General features: G+C 35.1%; 1 pseudogene; it reads left to right on the top strand.

Annotated features, from left to right (window-relative positions):
* The first annotated feature begins 2,766 nt into the window (after positions 1–2,766).
* LOC136328522 (small ribosomal subunit protein uS3-like) lies at positions 2,767–20,147 on the top strand (annotated as a pseudogene).
* Positions 20,148–20,972: the final 825 nt, after the last annotated feature.

The following is a 20,972-nucleotide window of genomic DNA, read 5'->3' as shown; positions in this document are numbered from 1 at the left end:
ATGGCCAAGGCCTGTTCTGTTTATTTTTGTAGTAGTTATAATAGATGTGAGGTGATATTTCATTGTGATTTTGATGAGCATTTATCTAACTGTGAGTGTTATTGGACCTCTTTCCAGGTGCTTATTGGCCATTTGTATCTCTTCTTTAAAGAAATATCTGTTCAAACCTTTTGCTTAATTTTTATTAGTGCTTTTTGTTTTTATTGTTGAGTTGTATATTTTTTATATTGATATTTTAATACATTTTTATATTAACCCCTTATCAAATACATGATTGGTAAATATTTTCCTTCATTTTGTGTGCAGACATTTTCACTGGTCCATGGAAGGGCTTGGAGACTGCTGGGTTAGCTCCCCTGGTGATTCCGTGCAGCAGCACTGCAGGCTAACTTCCCGCCTGTCTACTTTCTCCAGAAATCATGGCCTTCAATTGCACGAATGTTATCTTTGTCTTTTAAAAAATATTTTGTCATAAATGTGTTTATATTTATATATAAGCACACATATCTGATATATTACAAAAATATGTTGATTTATTTTGCTATCTGAGCTCTATATCATTGTATGTGTGCTCATTTGTGAGTTACTTTCCTTTGAATAATGTGTTTTAAAGTTCATCCAGGTTTTCTTGTGTAATAGTTACTTATAAATTTCACTGATGTATAATATTCTATTGTCTAAACATGTTCTTGTTTTATGGTGATCTATATTTGGGTTCTTTCTCTACATTTTCCTTTTCAAACAGTACCATCTTCTACATCTCTAGGAGAAAAAATTATGAGGCATAGTGTATATGAATGTTCAACTTTACTTGACAATGCAAACTCTTTTCCTAAATGGCTATATTATTTTATATCCTCATTCATAGTATTCCTGTTTCTCTACTCCCTGACCAACATTTGGTATTATGAGATATCTTTATTTTTATCAAAATATGGGATATAAAATACCTGTGACCTGATTTTGTATTTCTCTGATAATAATAATAATGATCTTATTTGTTTACTTGCCTCTTCAGTTTCTATTTATATAAAATTTTTGCTTATGTATATTGTCTTTTTCATTTTGAGTAATCTTTCTTCAATATATTCCATTTTTAATGTAATTTATCACTTTGTATTTCTTATCTAAGAAAGCCTCCCCTTTCCTGAATTCAATAGTTTTAAAGTTTTATATTTTATATTTAAGTTTTCAATTCATCTGGGTTAGATTTGGGGAAACACCATAAGGTAGAGATCTTAACATTTTCTATGTGAAATAACTGACAATCTCAGATCCATTTACTAGACCATCCTCAATGTATTCTTCATCAAAAATGCAGTTTCCATTCATGTATAGAACCTAGTTCAGGCTTCCTTTTCTACTTCATTGTTCAGTTTGTTTATCCCAAGTCAATCCACACAAGCTTACACCTCAAGTACCTCAACTACAACGCCACGTAAGAGATAGTTGCTCCCAATTGTCCTATTCCTAATTTTAAAGGGAATGCTCTTAATTTGTCAAGATTGAGACCATTGTTTTCTATGGTAGATAATTGATTATATTAAAATATTTTTCTTCTATTTCCATTTTTTAGAGATTTTTAAATTATAATAGATTTTAAATTTTATCCAATACTTTTTCTGAATCCATTAAAATGCTTTTCATCTGTAATCTATAAATGTGCCAGAGAACAGGGTTTTTCTAACATCAAACCATTTTTTTACTCCTAGAATAAACCCTTATGGTTCATATTACAAGCTAGCAGACTCTACTCTGCAAGTAGAAAAACAGTAGACAGGTCTTTACCTCTTTTAGATTTATTCTTGGCCTAATCTTTTATGTCTAGCATAAATTAATATGGAGGAAGTTCATGGCCAGCAGAGCTCAGGATATTATGGCAAATAGTGCATGTTTGTTGTGTGTGTGCATTTATGTATGTGTACTTTTTATATATATTTAAAGACTTTTTGCATTATTGCAAATCCAAGGGTTTTGTCATTGTCTCTCCTCATCTCAGCATGAAACTAAAAACAAAATTGTTTGCTACTAAGACTAGGAAACAGAATTACAAATTGCAATAGTTCCTCCCTTGCAAGAAAAAATAGGCTTTACAAACTATTAAAATGCAATAAGCGCCTGACCAGGTGGTGGCGCAGTGGATAGAGCGTCGGACTGGGATGCGGAAGGACCCAGGTTCGAGACCCCGAGGTCGCCAGCTTGAGCGCGGGCTCATCTGGCTTGAGCAAAGAGCCCACCAGTTTGGACCCAAGGTCGCTAGCTCCAGCAGGGGGTTACTCGGTCTGCTGAATGCCCACGGTCAAGGCACATGTGAGAAAGCAATCAATGAACAACTAAGAAGTCGCAATGCGCAACGAGAAACTGATGATTGATGCTTCTCATCTCTCTCCTTTCCTGTCTGTCTGTCCCTGTCTATCTCTGCCTCTGTTAAAAATAAATAAATAAATAAAGTTTAAAAAAAAAAAAAAAAAAAAAAATGCAATAAGCAACATCTTCCCCCTACAAAACTGTGAAGTTTAAACTGCAAAATGTGTACAGATATAAAGATCCATGTATGGCTTCAATATTTTATCTCTTTATGAAAGAAGAAAGTTCACTCATAACCATGCATTCAGTTACTTTACAATTTTTTCTGTGCATGAAATACCCCAGGAATTTTATCAGACTTCTGGCATAAACACCATGTCACTTTCTCATGACAGTGAATCAGCAGAATGAGTGAGTACAGGATACTATGTGTGAAGTCAGTACCTTTGCTGACAGTGAACGGATTTCTGGAACTACGAAACAAAGTGAGTAATGACTTTTTATTTTCATTTATATTTAAAAAAAACAAAACAAAACAGTCTTTTCAAATGACTAACACTGCAAATACTAAAGAAAACAAGACTGAGAATGCCCCAAAGCATATTCAAATGATACATTGCTTTTCTAATTTTCATATGTTTGTATATAGGCACTAATACTTATTAATCATAGCTTCTGCATCTTTCCAATTTTTCAGGGTAGATTTTTAAAATATATTTTAATTATTTCTTTTTATTTATCCAAAAATCATATCATGATTTGTAACTTAGTTATAAATACTTTTATATTTTGTACAGTAATTTATTTCCTCTCCACAACTCCTGTACACTTATGTTTAATGGCATTTATTTTGTTTTATTAATTTTATTTTTCAATTAGTTTATATTCAATATTATTTTATATTTGTCTCAGGTAGTCAGCATAGTGGTTAGAAAATCAGATACTTTACAAAGTGGACTCCTTGATCTTTCAGGTACCCACCTGGCACCACACGTAGTTACTACAATGTGACTGACCATATTACTGATGCTGTACTTTATATCCTCATTACTATTCTGTAACCACCCATTTGTTCTTTACCATTTTTACCCAGCCCCTCCCATCTGGCAACCATCAGTTTATTCTCCGTATCTATGAGTCTCTTTCTGCTTTGTTTATTTGTTTTATTTTGTTATTTAGATTTGACATATAAGTGCTATCATATGGTATTTGTTTTTCTCCACCTGACTTATTGTCCTTAGTATAATACCTCTAGGTCCGTCCATCTTTTTTGCAAATGGTAAAATTTCATTCTTTTTTATGGCAGAGTAATATTTTGTTGTATATATTCACCACTGCCTTTTTTTTTTTTTTTTTTTTTTTTTTGGTCTGCTCATCTACTGATGGTCACTTGGATTACTTTCATATCTTGGCTATTGTAAATAATGCTGCAGTTAATATAGGAATGCATGTATTCTTTCTAATTAGTGTTTGGATTTCTTTGGACATATACCCAGAAATAGAATTGCTGGGTCATAAGGCAATTCCATTTTTAATTTTTTTTGAGGACCTTTCATACTATTTTTCACAGTGGCTGCACCACTCTGCATTTCCACTAACAGTGCACAGGGTTCCCTTTTCTCTAAATTCTTGCTAACTAATAGTGTTTATTTTAAATGACTCCAGGAAGCTAACATGCTACTAAGCAAAATAATTATACTTAAAATAAACAGCCAGGAAGTATGAGTTAAAGTTATAAAATGCGCCCTGGCCGGTTGGCTCAGCGGTAGAGCGTCGGCCTAGCGTGCGGAGGACCCGGGTTCGATTCCCGGACAGGGCACACAGGAGAAGCGCCCATTTGCTTCTCCACCCCTCTGCCGCGCCTTCCTCTCTGTCTCTCTCTTCCCCTCCCACAGCCAAGGCTCCATTGGAGCAAAGATGGCCCGGGCGCTGGAGATGGCCCTGTGGCCTCTGCCTCAGGTGCTAGAGTGGCTCTGGTCGCAAAATGGCGACACCCAGGAGGGTCGCAACATGGCGACGCCCAGGATGGGCAGAGCATCGCCCCCTGGTGGGCAGAGCATCGCCCCCTGGTGGGCGTGCCAGGTGGATCCCGGTCGGGCGCATGCGGGAGTCTGTCTGACTGTCTCTCCCTGTTTCCAGCTTCAGAAAAATGAAAATAAATAAATAAATAAATAAATAAATAAATAAAGTTATAAAATGCAATATTTATAAGTATTTTAAGCAAGTAGTAAGAACAGTTAAATATTCAATTTCTTTTTCAGCAAAGATGGATTTTATTTTTAAAAAATATTATTGTAAAAACATTAGGTCAGAAAAGGTTTTCAATGGAGCCCTTAAAACAAAAACGGATGTGTCCAGGTTTTTCACATGTCCAATTTGCATAAAGCATTTCTTTTGCTAAACTTGAATCACCAAAGAATGAACTGCTATTAACTTAGAAGAAATTAGGTAGCCTCATCTTGCTCAATGTCTAAAGGCTACATTTCTAGTTAATATGAAAACAGCAGGGATAAAACAACACAGCCATAAAACTGCTCTTGCAGCAAATGGAACACTATCTGTATGATCACAGCCAGCTTCTCGTGGCACACTTCAGGGGCTGCACCCCTTTGCCTGTTACTGGAAGGATCCTAAGGGATAGTTCACTTAGGCTTTGCTTTTTAAATATAAATATAATTCAAACAGTTTCTTTTCTTTTCTTTTCCTGTGAGAAACCAGGATTCCAGTTCTTCTTGTGTTTATTATTCAGCTATGAGAGTTCAGGGAAATAATTTCTGAACGCTAAGTGTAGCCTTCAATTTCCTTGAAACTGCATTCATATAGAATTTGGATTTCTTGATAAGGCTTGACAAAATAGAGCCAAAAGCCACTTCGTAAAACCTATGATGATGTGGTCCCTTCCCAGGTGTTCTTCAGGCTCCACAGGGTCCTAACAAACACGAGATTGGGAGGGCATCCAAACTATGGGCGTAGAATGAAAACTTTCTTTACAATTTAAAAGTGGCTTCCTAACTTATATAACCCAAAGCTGGCTTCGCATTTTTCAGATTCATTAGTGGAAAAGAAAAGTTCTATAAAAAGAGGCCACATTAAAATGCAAAGAAGCATGAAACAAAACTTTCTAGAGAGGCACAGAGGGAAAAGGCCCTGAGGAAGAGCAGCCACAAGGGGATATGATGCTGGAGTCTCATGATCAAAGGGCTGTGCAGTGTACTGATCCTGGAGATGCTGGAGCCAGACTTCCTTACTGAAGTCTTTGTCTTAGAACTGGCGACCTTGAGAAAGTTTGTCTATTAATGGGGATGATGGCAGTACCATTTTCAAAGGATTGTTGTGAGAATTTAAAAAGTTAGCTTAGAAAAGTTTTTCGACACTGGCCAGTTTGTTCAGTGTATAAGAGCATCCGCCTGTCATGCAGACCTCCGTGTTTGATCCCGGGTCAGGGCACACACAAAAAACAATCATCTGCTCTCTTCCCCTCTCTCTCCCCCTTCTTTATCTCTTCCCCTCCTGTAGCCAGTGGCTAGATTGGTTCCAGCATGGCCCCAGGAACTGAGGATAGCTTGTTAGTCCCAGGCTTAGACTCAAATGCTAAAAATAGTTCAGTCCATTCAGCATCACCCAAGATGGGGCTTGCTGGGTGGATCCCAGTAGGGCACATGCAGTAGTCTGTCTTTCTATCTCCCCTCAGGTCACTTAAAAAAAGGAAGAAAAGAAAAGTGTTTCTTACTTAATAACTTTTCAACTCATTCTAGCTATTATTGTTTTCTCTAAAAGTCAAATATAGTTTGAAACAAACAGAAATAAAACTCGATAGAGGATCCTACCTGCTGCACTTTATTACTCCTGGGATTTTGTAAGCTTTCAACAGGCATTACTAAATTCCTGTGCCATTGTCTAGGAAGATAAATTCAACAACTAAATTAATTGAAATTTTGACTTAATTTTTTTTTTGACAGAGACAGAGAGAATGTCAGAGAGAGGGATAGATAGGGACAGACAGACAGAAATGGAGAGAGATGAGAAGCATCAATCATTAGTTTTTCGTTGTGACACCTTAGTTGTTCATTGATTGCTTTCTCATATGTGCCTTGACCAGGGGGGCTACAGAAGACCGAGTAACCCCTTACTTGAGCCAGCAGGCTTGGGTTCAAGCTGGTGAGCTTTTGCTCAAACCAGATAAGCCCGCGCTCAAGCTGGCGACCTCGGGGTCTCGAACTTGGGTCCTCCGCACCACAGTCAGACACTCTATCCACTGTGTCACAGCCTGGTCAGGAGAAATTTTGACTTAATTTAAAACAACTTTAGTGACATGTAATTGATATATAATACACTGTATATATTTAAAGTATACAAAGTATGTTTTGAAATGTGTGGATAAGTAAATACACATATATGTACAATTATGTGAATTATATATTTATATGTATATAAATGTGTGTGTACATCTAGTGAAATTATTGCCACAATCAAGATAATAAAGATATTCATCAACCTCCAAAATTCCTTATGCCTTTTGTAATCCTCTCTACTACCCCTCCTTGACCTCAGGGAACTCATTGTCTGGCTTTTAACCCTCAGTATAATGATTTTGAGATTTATCTATATTGTTGCATATATTAATAGTTTATTACTTTGTATTACTAAATAATATTTCATTGTATAGTCATACTGCAACTTGATTATCCATTCTTCTATTAATGGGTTTTGGTTGTTTCCAGTTTCGGGTTATTATAAGTAAATCTGCTATGAAAATTCTTGTACAAGTTTTTGTGTTTTATTTCTCTTGGATAAACCTAGAAGTGAAATGCCTGGATCATTTGATAGGTATATTTTCAACTGTCTAATAAGCTTCCAAACTGTTTTATAAAATGATTGTACATCTTATATCTCTATTAGCATTATAGGAGAGTTCTAGTTCCTCAAATCTTCAGCAATATTTGTTCATTTTAGTCATTCTACTAGAAGTGTAGTTTGTCTAATTGTGATTTTCATTGGCTTTTCTGTGATGACTAATGCTCTTTTCATTTTTCTGCGTTTTCATTTACAACCTGTATATCTTTGTTGAAGTATCTGTTCAAGTATTTTTTTCCATTTTTAAAAGTTGGCTATTCGCTTTAGATATAAAGTTTTAGAGTTTTTACATATGTATATAAATGTTTTATCACATATATAATTTGTAAATGATTTCTACAATATTTTGGTACCTTACTTGTTATTATCTTAGGAGAAAAAATTTTTGAGGGATAAAAGTTCTTAAATTTGTTAAAGTCTAATTTATCAATTTATCCTTTTATGTTGCATGCTTCTGGTGTTGTGTTTATGAAATCCTTGTTAATTTTCAGTATATATAAATGCAATTTATTTTAGCATAGTGCCTTCAACTTTACTAAACCTACTTCTTATTTCCAGTAGCTTTCTATATACATCCCATCTTTTTTTTTTTTACATACACAAATTGGCCATCTTCAAATAAAGATATTTTTGCTTCTTTCTTTTCAATGTAGATGCTTTTCCTCCTTCCCTTCTCTGTCCCTTCTTTCTTTTGTCTCTCCTTTTTTTCTTTCCTTTCTTTAGCTTGCTTTGTTTCTTTTCTTTGTTTTTTTTTTCCTTTCCCTTCTCTTCTCTTCTACTTCCTCCTCCTCCTTTCTCTTTCTCTCTCTGTGTTATTGAATTGAGTAGGAACTCCAATACAATGTTGAATAAAAGTGTTGAAAGCAAATGGTTTGTTTCTAATCATAAGGAAATAACAGTATCATTCAAGTGTGTTGCTTGATGTAGATTTTATTGCAGATGTTTTTATCAGATTGAGGCTGAGGATTTTCATTATGCATGGATGTTGGGATTTTCTAAATATTGTTGCTTTATCTATTGAGATGTTCATAATGCTTGTTACTTTGTCAATTATGTTGTTTTAAAATGTTAATTAAACTGTTCTATATTTTTAATCCAATTTACTAAAACTTTATTGATAATTCTTTATCTATTTTCATGAGATATATTGGTCTGTAGTTTTCTTATAATATTTTTGTCAAGATTTAGTATGAGGATGATGCTGACCACATAAAAGAGTTGATAACTTCTCCATTTTCTTCAATGTTTGGAAGAGTTTATGTAAAATTGGTATTATTTCTTTCTTAAAAATATGTTTAATAGAATTCACTTGTAAAGCCATTTTGGACCTCAGCTGTCTTTGTTGAAATGTTTTTACTACAAATTCAGTTTTACTAATGGATGTAGAGCTATTCTGGTTATCTGTATGCAAATAAGCTTGATAAATTTGTATCTTTTATTTATATGTTTATTTCATCTAAATTGTCTAAACTATAGCCATAAAATTTTTCACAGTACTTACTTATTTTAATTTTAATAATTGCATAATATATAATGATATTAACTTTCTTATTGCTAATATTTGTAATTTATTTTCTCTCCCTTTTCCTGGTCTGTCTCTTGCTTTATCAATTTTACTGATATCAAAAAACCAGCTTTTAATTTCATTCTTTTTTTAAAAAATTCTTTTTTCTGTCTTTTCTTTCACCAATCTCCACTTTATTCTTTATTATTTTCTCTGTTCTGCTTACTTTGCATTTCATTTACTAGTCTTTCTATTTTATAAAGACAAACCTCAGACCATTGATTTGAAACTTTTCTTCTTTTTCAGTATAGGTTTTAGCATTCAAATTTCCCACTGTGTTATTTAGCACTGCCCACAGGTTATTTTCCTTTTTAATTGAATTTATTGGGGTAGCATTGGTTAATAAAATTATATAGGTTTCAGGTGTACAATTCTTTTTTTCTTCTTCTTTTCCAAGAGAGAGAAGGGAAGATAAAGAGACAGACTCCTGCATATTTCCTAAATTGTATCCACCCTTCAGCCCCCACCTGGGACTGATGCTCTGCCCATCTGGGGCCATGTTGGCAACTGAGCTATTTTTTAGCACCTGAGGCAGAGGCTCCAGGAGCCATACTCAGCCTGGGGTAGATGCACTTGAACCAATCAAGCCATGGCTGTGGGAGGCAAAGAGAAAGAGAGAAAGAGAGAAGGAGGAAAGGGAGGGGTAGAGAAGCAGATGGTTGCTTCTCCTGTGTACTCTGACCAGGAATCAACCTGGAACATCCACATGCTGAGTGGATGCTCTACCACTGAGCAAACTGGGCAGGGCAGGTGAACAATTCTAGAATACATCATCTATCTATTGTACTGTGTGTTCATCACCCCAGATCAAGTCTTCTTCCATTACCATTTATCCCCCCTTTATCCTCTCCTACCTCCCCCATCCTCTTTTTATAAATTATGTTTTCATTTTTATTCACTTCAAAAAACTCTTTAACTTTCATTTTGATTTTTCTTTTGACTTCTGGGTTATATAAAAGTGTGCTATAGTTGCTAAGCACTTGGGAATATTCCAGAAATCTTTCTGTTACTGATTTCTAACTTAATTCCATTGTAGAATGAATACGTGCTTTGTATAGCTTGAGTGATTTTGTTTATTAGCAGTTTTATGGCACATATTATTAACTATCTTGGAAAATATTCTGTGTGCACTTGAAAAAATTGTGTATTTTGCTGTCATTGAAGGAATGTTCTGTAAGTACAATTAGATTCAATTGGTAATAGCTTCTTTTTTTTTTTGCATTTTTCCGAAGCTGGAAACAGGGAGGCAGTCAGACAGACTCCCGCATGCGCCCGACCAGGATCCACCCGGCACGCCCACCAGGGAGCGACGCTCTGCCCATCTGGGGCGTCGCTCTGCCGCAACCAGAGCCATTCTAGCGCTGGGGATGGCAGCGTCCAGGCCATCTTTGCTCCAATGGAGCCTCAGCTGCGGGAGGGGAAGAGAGAGACAGAGAGGAAGGAGAGGGGGAGGGGCGGAGAAGCAGATGGGCGCTTCTCCTGTGTGCCCTGGCCGGGAATCGAACCTGGGACTCCCGCACGCCAGGCCGACGCTCCACCACTGAGCCAACCGGCCAGGACCTCAACTGGTAATAGTTTTGAAATCTTCTGGGTTATTATTGATTTGCTGTTTACTTGTCCAGGTGATTGTTGAGAGAAAGGTTCTAAAATTTTAGACTATAATTGAATATTTTCCTATTACTTCTAAAAGTTTTGTTAGCTTTTGCTTTTGAAGCTTTATCATTAATTACATAAATATTTAGATTTATCATATCTTCCTAGGGTAGTAACCTGTTTATCAGTATGTAAGATTTTCCAATTTTTCCTGAAAATTTTGTTTGAAATCTATTTTGTCTGATATTAATATTACTCCAGCATTCCTTTAACTATATCAGCATAGTATGTCTTATTTCATCCTTTTAACCTTTTTATATTTTTTTTCTGACCTCCTTGTTGAGAACAATCTTAACTGTTTGTATTTTTATGTATACAGTGTACAGTTGGATCTCACATTTTTATATCTCTATCTTTGAGGATATTTAAACTATTTATTTTCAAAATGATTATTGGTTAGGTTTAGAACTATCTTCTTGCTGTTAGTTTTCATTTATCCCATTTTTTGTTTTGTTTTGTTTTTCCATTCTCTTTTTTTTTAAAAGACTTCTTCTATATTGAATATTTTTTCTGATTCTATTGCATCTCATTGTTGGTTTATTAATTAAAATTGTTCATATTGTTGTCTTTGTGATTACATTCAAATTTCTAACATACATTAGAAGTTTGTATGAAATTATGGGAGAAAAAATTTAATGTTCAATATAGTTACCTTTCCTTGTACTATTCATTCTTCTGAGAAGATCTGCATTTTCATCTGGTATTACTTTTCCTCTATTTGATTAATATTTTTGGTATTTCAAAGCTGCTGATCATGAATTCCTTTTTATAACATAATTTTCCTAGCAATAATTTCTTTCAGATTTTGTACACCTTGAAGTCTTTATTTGTCTTTACTTTTTCAAGATAATTCTACTGGTTATAAATTCTAGGGTGACATATTTTAATTGCTAATTTAGTTTATGTTCTGCGGGTTCTTTAAAAGAATGTGCATTCTGCTGTTGTTGGATAGAGTGTTCTATGAATGTTGATAAATTCTGTTGATTGATGATGTTATTGAGTTGTCCTGTCTGATCTTGTAGTTGTTGAGAAGGGGGTGTTAAAGTCTCTGTAACTATGGTGTTGTCTACTTTTCATTTTAGTTATTTTCAGTTTGTCCTCCACATATCTTGCAGTTCTGTTGTTTGGATGTATAAGTATATATATATATATATATATATATATATATATATATATATATATATAGTTAGTATTGCATGTCTGTCTTTGTAGTGAATAAGCCTTTTATCACTATATAATACCCCTCTCTATCCCTGGTCATTTTGTTTGCTCTGATGTTTCACCTGATATTAATGTAGCTATTCTTATTTTTTTTAAATAATGTTTTTATAGGATACCTTTTTTTCACATCCTTTTACTTTCAGCTTAACTATATGATTATAATTGAAGAAAGATTTTAAACAGAATCTAGTTGAATCATATTCTTTGCCCTGCCAATATCTCTCTTTTAATTGGTGCTTTTAAACCATTTTAATTTCATGTAATTATTGAAATATTAAGGATTAAGCCTAACATTTTATATTTTTGTTTTCTGTTTCTTCTATCTTTTCTCTACTTTATTTCTCTTTTTTTATGAGTTACATGAACAAATTTTCTAGTATTACAATGTATCTGTACTTTTTAAAATATATTCTTTGGATAGATTTTATTAGTTTCTCTAGTTATTGCATTATATATTCATAACTTATCAAAGCCTATTGATGTTGACATTTTACTCATTTGAATGAAACATAAAAACCTTTCTCAATTTATCACATTTTCCACTTGTAATGTAATTGTCTTAAATATTTTTTCTGTATATATTGAGAGCCATATTATGTAGTATTATAATCTTTTCTTCAATTATCAAACATAATTTAAAATGCTCAAGAGGAGAAAAAAATTTAATTTTATTTATTTTTATTTTTTTCTTTCCACTTACTTCTGGATGATTTATAGTTCTTTTATTTTACTTCTGTTTAAAAAAGTTGCTTCAACTGTTCATATAGTGTGGATCTACTAGCAAAAAATTTCTCTATCTGAGAATATGTTGAATTCCCCCTAATTTTGGAAGGAACTTTTGGTTGGATATAGAATTCTAGGTTGACAGCCCTTTTATTTTAGTACTTTAAAAATACACTGCTTCTTCTGAGCCTCAGGATTTTTAATGAGAAACTTATTGCTCAAATTGACTTACCTTATATATAATGTATCTTGTCTTTGTAGCTGTTTTGTTGTTGTTTTGTATTGTCTTTAGTTTTCAGAAGTTTTACTATGACATTTCTGGCAAGTATTGAGGGGATTTATATTTTGAGAGTTCACTAGTTTTCTTCAATCTATAAATTTATGGGGTTTTTGGCCAAATTTGGGGAATTTTTAGTCATTATTTCTTCAAATACATTTTTAGTCCCATCTTCTTTGTGTTCGAATTCTAGGATTCTAATCATAGGAATGTTAAGATTTTTTCTTTTGATCCCATATGTCTTGAAGGCTCATTTCAATTTTTTAGTCTATTTTCTTTCTGTTATTTGCATAGTAATTTTTATTATTCCATCTTTAATTCATTGATTCCTCCTTCTTCCGTCTCCATTTTGCCCTCAAACTTACCCACTGAGTTTTTTTCTATTTTGGTTGTAGTTTTGGAGAACAAAATTTTCACTTGGTTCATCTTTCTGTCTTCTGTTTTTCTGACACCACTCCGGTAGTGGTGAGGATGAGACGAAGGGTTGTTTCATTACAGATTGGTAAGATAGAAGTCTAAGCTCTCCATTTAGTTTTTGCTGGAGTATAGTGTTGGTGTGAGAGCAGTGCTGCAGTTGTGTGTGTCTGTCCACGTGTATGTGTGCAGTGTTTAGCTGAAGTACAGCAGTTATTGTCTAAAATTTTTTAGGCAAGACTAGAGTTATATTTAGTTTAGAGTACATTATTCTTTACCTCAGAATCTGGAACCTAAAAGTTCTCTATCTAATGTGCTGTGATTTATGAGGCTTTCCAACACAACTATTGGAAACAGGCACTATTTCTATACCTGTGAGATGCTGGATATTTACTATTTCCTGTAATCCTTCAGTTGATTCTTTCTTCAAATTCAAGGTCTTTCTTTATGCATGAGTATAGATCAGTACTCTGTTGAATATTTAAGGGGACTCTCTGCAGATACCTCAAGTTCTCTCATTTTCCATGCTGGATTCTGTATGCCCTAGGTGCCTTCTTTCTCTGAAAACCTTCAGCTACATTTCCTCAACTCAAGGAATCTGTCTCGCTCCACCTGATTTCTCTCTTTCTTCATTTCAGCCTTTCAGCTCTCTCAAGTTAATAAACTGGGCATTATTAAGTCTTACTTTATTCATTTTTCTTTCCAAGGATCACTGTCCTTCCATGCCCGGTGTTTCATATATCTTGTCTCTTTTGTTTTTGTCATTTCAAACATGATGATAAATCTAGATGTTAGTGCTATATCTTGGCAAGTAGTATAGTCCAATGGAATAGTTTTGGAAATCTATGTGACTAGTTTCAAAGACTACACCAACACTCCAGCTTTCAGGCAACAACCACAACCTAATTATCAAGTAACTGGCTCAGAATGATGCAAAGTGAAAACCTCTGTATCCAACATATGCTGAGGGAAAAGTAAGAACATGTTAATTACAGCAATATGTGAAATAGTATATAACAATAATTTACATCATTAATCATTTGTCTTCTGATGCTTGAGTTATTGTTTTTTATTAAATATCTATGTAAAGCTACATATAAATCTAAAAATAATATTTAGCAATGAATTGGACCTTAGAGAATATCTAGCACATCACCTTTCCTTTTCATCACAATCATTTTATTAATGATTAAAAAGAGACCAAAAAACATTAATTAATTTGTCCAAGGTTGAACAGCTATTTAGACATAAAACAGGTCTATTTGCTGTCCCAAGTTTCAGTCTCACATACTTTCTACCATGCTACATTAGTAGGAATTCTAATTTGTTTATATTTCCAGTTTTAAATATATATTATTCAGAGTCATAATAGTCGACTCTCTTATTGACTTAGTGTTTATTATGTCCCAGGTACTTCATGTGTGGCGTCTTTATCCTTATAACCAACTTTTGAGGAAAGAGATAACTCAACAAATCTGAAGCACTCCTAAGTGATGGTGTCAGAATTTAAACCTACTTATGTTTAAGATTCAAAGTCTGCATTCTTTCTAGAATATTGTTTTTTTTGTTTTGTTTTGTTTTTACAGAGACAGAACGAGTCAGAGAGAGGGATAGATAGGGACAGACAGACAGGAATGGAGAGAGATTAGTTTTTTGTTGCGACATCTTAGTTGTTCATTGATTGCTTTCTCATATGTGCCTTGACCATGGGACTACAGCAGACTGAGTAACCCCTTGCTCAAGCCAGGGACCTTGGGTTCAAGCTGGTGAGCTTTGCTCAAACCAAATGAGCCCACGCTCAAACTGGCGAGCTCGGGGTCTCGAACCTGGGTCTTCCGCATCCCAGTCCAACGCTCTATCCACTGCGCCACCACCTGGTCAGGCTACAATATTGTATTATAATCCTCATATTCAAGATTGTGTTATTGTTTTTATTTTATTTTATTTACTTTATAAATATTGAGATCATATGCAGTTTTATTTTTTTTGCAGTTTTATTTTTTTATTATTTTTCATATTATGAGAAACATGGTATGAACTAAAAACACTGCTTAAGAAATCACTTATTTAATTCTTATTTTTAGAGATGGTAACATATTATAGGCCAATTAATTCATTCAGAGTGACATGATATATTAATGGTAAGATTTACCATGAAAGTCCCCAGGTGCCCAGTCTTAATATTCTATGAGGTGTATTGTAGGCTTTTGTTTATATTTATTAAGAAAGCAAATAAAACGAAGAATTTGATGGTTCTCTCTGACAAGGAGTTTGGATAAGAATTAGGTGAGAGCATAATATGTAAAGACAAGTAATTGTTAAAGAAAATGACTCTCCTTGGAGCTACATGGAGATGTTCACCTGCAAATCAATCAGTGATTATAAACTACTAAGGCTGACCAGGTTATGGTACAATGGATAGAGCAACAACCTAGGACATTGAAGACCTAGGTTCAAAACCCTGAGCACAGGCTTGAGCACAGGCTATCAGCTTTAGTTCAGGGTTGCCAGTTTGAGCATGGGATTATAGACATGACCTCATGGTCGCTGGCTTGAGCTCAAAAGTCTCTGGTTTGAGCCAAGTCTCCGGCTTGAACCCAAATGTCGCTGGCTTGAAGCCCAAGGTCACTGGCTTGAGCAATGGGTCACTAGCTCAGCAGAAACTCTCCAGTCAAGGCATATATGAGAAAGCAATAATGAACAACTATTGTGCTGCAACTATGAGTTAATGCTTCTCATTTATCTCCCTTTCTGACTGTCTGTCTCTGTCTATTTCTCTCTCTCTTGCTAATAATAATAATAATAATAATAATAATAAACTACTAAATAGGATAGCTCTTCCTTTTGCTGTAACCAAATTGTTACTGTGGTTTAATTTATAAGTCCTGTACTACTCCTAGTAAAATTGTCCAAAAATGCATGTCCCAGCTGCTTTAAAGGAATTATTTCACTAAAGTTGCATTATTTTAAAATAAAAAAATAAGTAGAAATGTTTGAAATAAATTTTACTATAATAAGAGATTTTAATTTGCTTCAATCTTACATGCAGATATTTTTTCCAACATAAATTGGAACTGACTTGACTTTATTCTGTTATTCTCTGACTGAGTCTCCAAACCAGTGGTGTATGGGTAAGTGGTCAGCAACTGGCTCGTGGGATAAGAGTCTGATTTGTAGTGTTTGCCAGTTTTTGTGGTGTAAATAATCCCTCTATGGCCTATTTCAGGCTGCCAACCTAACACCAACTGGTTTTCAAAATCCTTGAAAATTTAACAATCGGCTCTGACAGACCAGTGTGAGCCAGCTCACTGTTTTTATTGCAGTGACAAAGAAAACTCATTCCTGGACCAAGGCAGTTTCAGGGGTAATCTTGTGGGTATCAGAGACATAAGCTGCTAGAAGATTCCTGCTCCTTAAGGCTTAACATGTAATTGGTAAACAAGACTATCATAAAATGTAAACAACATGAAACAAACATTATTAATATCAACGGAAATAAAAGCTGAGAGATTCCATATAAAAATTTATAAATTAAAACTTGTTTGTAATCTCTAGACCTTTGACATAGTAAATCAATGTTAAGACTGAAAATTCTGTCAAAAAATATCTAAATAATGAGATTGAGAAAATAAATGATTCTGTGTTTGTTGACTGGCAAAACCTCAAATAACAAGACAAATACTGGACCTCTTCAAGGTCTCTTTTTCTAGAATCATTAATTAGTAAATTAATTTTTTACTTCTATGTCAGAACCATGACACTGACTACTGAATATACAAAGAGAAATCAAGAATCAAGATACAGTTCATCATTAGTTTTCTATTGTTGCTATAACAAATTATTAAAAACTTAGTGGCTCAAAACAATAGAAATTTATTACTTTGAGAGTAGAAATTTGCAATGGGTTTCACCGGGTGAAAATCAAGGTATCAGCAAGACTGCACTCCTTCTGGAAGCTCTGGAGGGGCAGCCCTTTCTTTGCCTTTCCAGCCTCTAAGGCTGCTTGCATTTCTTGTCTCCTGGCTTCATTCTTCCACCTTCAAAGCCAGCAACTGTGGGTCAAGTCTTTCTCATATCATGTCACTCTGACACTGGCTCTTCTGCCTCCCTCTTTAACTTTTAAGAACCCTATAATTACATTGGGCTCACCCTAATGATTCAAGATAGTCAGTCAATTTTACAGTCATCTGATTAACAACCTTAATTCCATTTGCACCCTTACTTTTTCTTTGCCATGAAACCTACCATATTTGAAGGTCCTGGTGATTAGGATGTGGACACCCTTGGTGGGCTGTGATTCCGTCTATCACAAATCTTTACATTGGAAACCAAAGCTTGACTGCCTTTGAAGCAGACACATAAACATCTATCTAATCCCTAAGTGTTGTGAGACTTCGGGATTCCATCCACCCATTCACTGACCTACTCACACACTGTCATGGTTTGAGCTGCTACCTCTCTGTGAAAAGTTCCTAATTTTATATAGATTTCCCCTTCAACATGAACACATATATCTAGTTGCCTCATGTATATACCACCCTTACCATGAACACACTGAAAGCATTTCTATCCCAACCATGTTCCTTCCAGATTATCTAGGTTAGTCAATACAATCACCAGGCAATCTGTGGAAACCTGGGAGTAAGTCTTAATTCCTCCTTTCTTATTGCCCCATTCTAAATAAATCACTAACTGCAAACTCTTTTACTTTTACTACTTCTCAAATTTCTTTATTTTTACATCCATCACACTGGAATGTATATAGGACAACATTGACCTTCTTAGAATCCCTCTCAAGGACCATGCATTTTTATGCCCCTGATCGTTGCTTGGGCAGTCCACTCTGTCTCAGCCCCAAGATTGGGCTGTCTATACCCTCAGAGCTCCCAAAGTTCACTGTGACTATGCCATTGCAAATACCTCGTTGTCTTATGACTTATCATTTATTCCCTGTTATAAAACACGAGAGAGGCTCCTCAAGACTAGAGGCTAGTTAGTCCTCACTTTTCACTCTACTTCAGCCCAAGCCTGGAACATAATAGGTCTTCAACAAATGTCTGTTCTAACAATATTGAATGGATCAATAACTGATGTCCAAAGGTCTTTTAAGAATTTAGACTTGTTGTATATAGATGCTATAAGTATTTAGCCTTTCAAAACATGTAAAGCATTGTGGGCTTTCTGGAAACAGAAAACTTTAAGGTGTTATAATAATACTAATAAGTTTGTGCTGTAGGAAGCAGATTTGTCAGCAATAATCTAACCATGCATATCATAATTACATCACTCCACAATTCATTTAAAACTCACTTATTTGACAACTTTGGTCTTTATTTCGTGTTGGGCAGCAAATCCCCAAGCTTTAGTTCATTCGATAAGGCAGATTGGAGGCAGTTCTGAGAGACTGGGCACCAGATTTCCATTGTGCCCTCTTCCTGGCCAGCTCTCAGAGGTTGGGCTGCCAGAGAGAAGGCAGGCGGGATGGTGGTCAGGAGAGAGTCATTCATATTCAGCCAGAGATATTAGTGTTAATGGAATTCTGAAAGAGAAGAAATAATCCTGAAACCAGTCTGTCAAGATATACAATGAAGCATCTTGACTAAACTGTGATTAAGAACCAGAACAAGCCACTTCAGGAATTTGTCCATTTTTTCAAGCCTAAAACTCATAAATATGGACTATTAAACTGATATATTGAACACATCCATCTTTTTTGTTTAACTCATTTGCCAGCCTGGAGGCAGAGGTGTAGGCACAAGTATTTGGTAATAGACTGTTTGTCAAGACAACACTTCTTGGATTAATTTAAACAGAAAATATTTTTTAAAACTTAAAAGTTCTTACTTGTATTCAATGAAGCATTGACTCCAGCCAATTAATACTGCATTATGTTGACTAGGATGATAAGTAAAATGTAGAGGGAATACATAGAGTGAATTATATCAGAACAGGGAGTCATCTCCAAGTACACATCTTTATTTTCCTCTGCTGGAAATGAAAGGAGCTGCCTGCCCACTAGTATGAGTTTTTTTCATTTTAGAACAGATTGATCATCAAGCCTCAGCATGACATCTGCATTTAAAAGTCTGATATGCCCCCTGGAAACAATAAAGGATCAGTCCATTTTTTTATATTCTCAAACTTATCCTCTAATGCTCTGGGAGTCTTTAAAGAATCCCATTTTCTTTCCCCATTTTGTATCATTCAAGTGGATGCTTATTTTTTTCAAGAAATCTGTATCTGTTGAATTCAGCTCTAATTTAGACTGTTAACTATCTTTTATATACATGGAAAATCATATAGTGAATAGTCAGCTTTCCAGTATCAGCAATCAGATTCATATTATTATTGAATAGACAAAATTAAGATGCACTACCAACTTTCCCTTTCAGGAGCACATAGGAGCAAGATGGAGTACAGATTGTCAAGAAGAGGAAGTTTGTGGCTGATGGTATCTTCAAAGCTTAATTGAATGACTTTTTCACTCGGGGGCTGGTTGAAATAGCTGCTCTGGAGTTGAGGTCTGAATTATATCAACCAAGACAGAAATTAGTATTTTGGCCACCAGTGTGCAGAATGTTCTTGAAGGGCCGACAGATACAAGAATGGACAGTTGCTGTTGGGAAGAGTTTTGGCTTCCTGGAGGGCAGTGTAGAGCTTTCTGATGAAATGGTGGCCACGAGAGGTCTGTATGCCACTGCCCAGGCAGAGTCTCTGTGTTGCAAATTCTTCAGAAGCCTTGCTGTGCAAAGGGCCTGCTATGATGTGCTGCAGTCCTCCATGGAGTGTGGGGCCAAAGGCTGCAAGGTTGTGGTATCTTGCAAACTCCCAGGACAGAGTGTTAAATCCATGGAGTTTGTCGATAGGCTGATGATCCATAGTGGAGATTCTGTCAATTACTACAGACATTGACACTGATGTGTAAATCTGCTGATCAAATGAGGAACACTGGACATCAAAGTGAAGTTCATGCTTTCTTGGGACCCACGTGGTAAAATAGACCCTAAGAAGCCCTTGCCCAACATGTGAGCATGTGGAACCCAAAGATGAGATACTGCCAACATCCCTATCTTGCAAGAGAAGAGTAGGAAGCCAGAGCTGCTTGCAATGCCCCAGCCAGTACCCACGGCATAACAGTGTCTCCTTGGCAGCTCAATCTGGAGACTTCTGTTGCTCTTTAAAGACCTTTAACAAAATCTTTTAAAACATGAATGGTCTGACTAGACTGTGTACATGCAGTATTCAGACTGATGGTCATGTTACCCCATCATAGCATTATTTGATTGATTTTAAGGGCTTTCTAGCTCACAATGTTTCTGTGCTTTCCCTGATATTCTCTTGGTTCCAACTGTACCTGTGAGACCAGGTCCAGAACAGGAGGATCCAAGTAGAGCTAACTAGAGAGATACCCTGTTGGGGGTAAAAGTTGACAGTAAGAGCTGACACACCTTGACTAATTCATCTTTAGTTAATAACTCATCTGCAGTCAGAGTCATAGGGTTAGAAAAGGAATATGTGTAGAAGAGGGATGATTTTCTTTTCCTGGTGCATAAGGAAATCTACATTGCACATGGAAAATAAATTCTCTGATCATTATATTTTGAGTTGTACTATGTTATGCTTCACATAGTTTCTTATTTAATTCTCAATTTCTCTAAAGTGTAAAGGGAATTTCTGCCAGTGATGAAGAGCCTGAAACACAGAAGTAAACAACATTAAAATTGTCCACTGTTGGAAAAAATAAAAGATGCACTATCAAAGCGAAATTATGAGTTACTAAATAAATTGCAGAAGAGATTACTAGAAAATTACTAAATACATAATGACTATATTTCTAAAGCATTCTAAAATGTACTATATAAGCCAGATAAATCTCAAATCAAATGTTATTTGTTTGTTTCTTGCTGGATTATGCATTTATTAAAGAAGTTAAGTAGAATAACTAATGAATTACCTCTG

Source organism: Saccopteryx bilineata, chromosome 3, assembly GCF_036850765.1.
Source record: "Saccopteryx bilineata isolate mSacBil1 chromosome 3, mSacBil1_pri_phased_curated, whole genome shotgun sequence".
NCBI classification, from domain to species: Eukaryota; Metazoa; Chordata; class Mammalia; order Chiroptera; family Emballonuridae; genus Saccopteryx; species Saccopteryx bilineata.
This window is presented reverse-complemented; position numbering and strand designations above follow the sequence as displayed.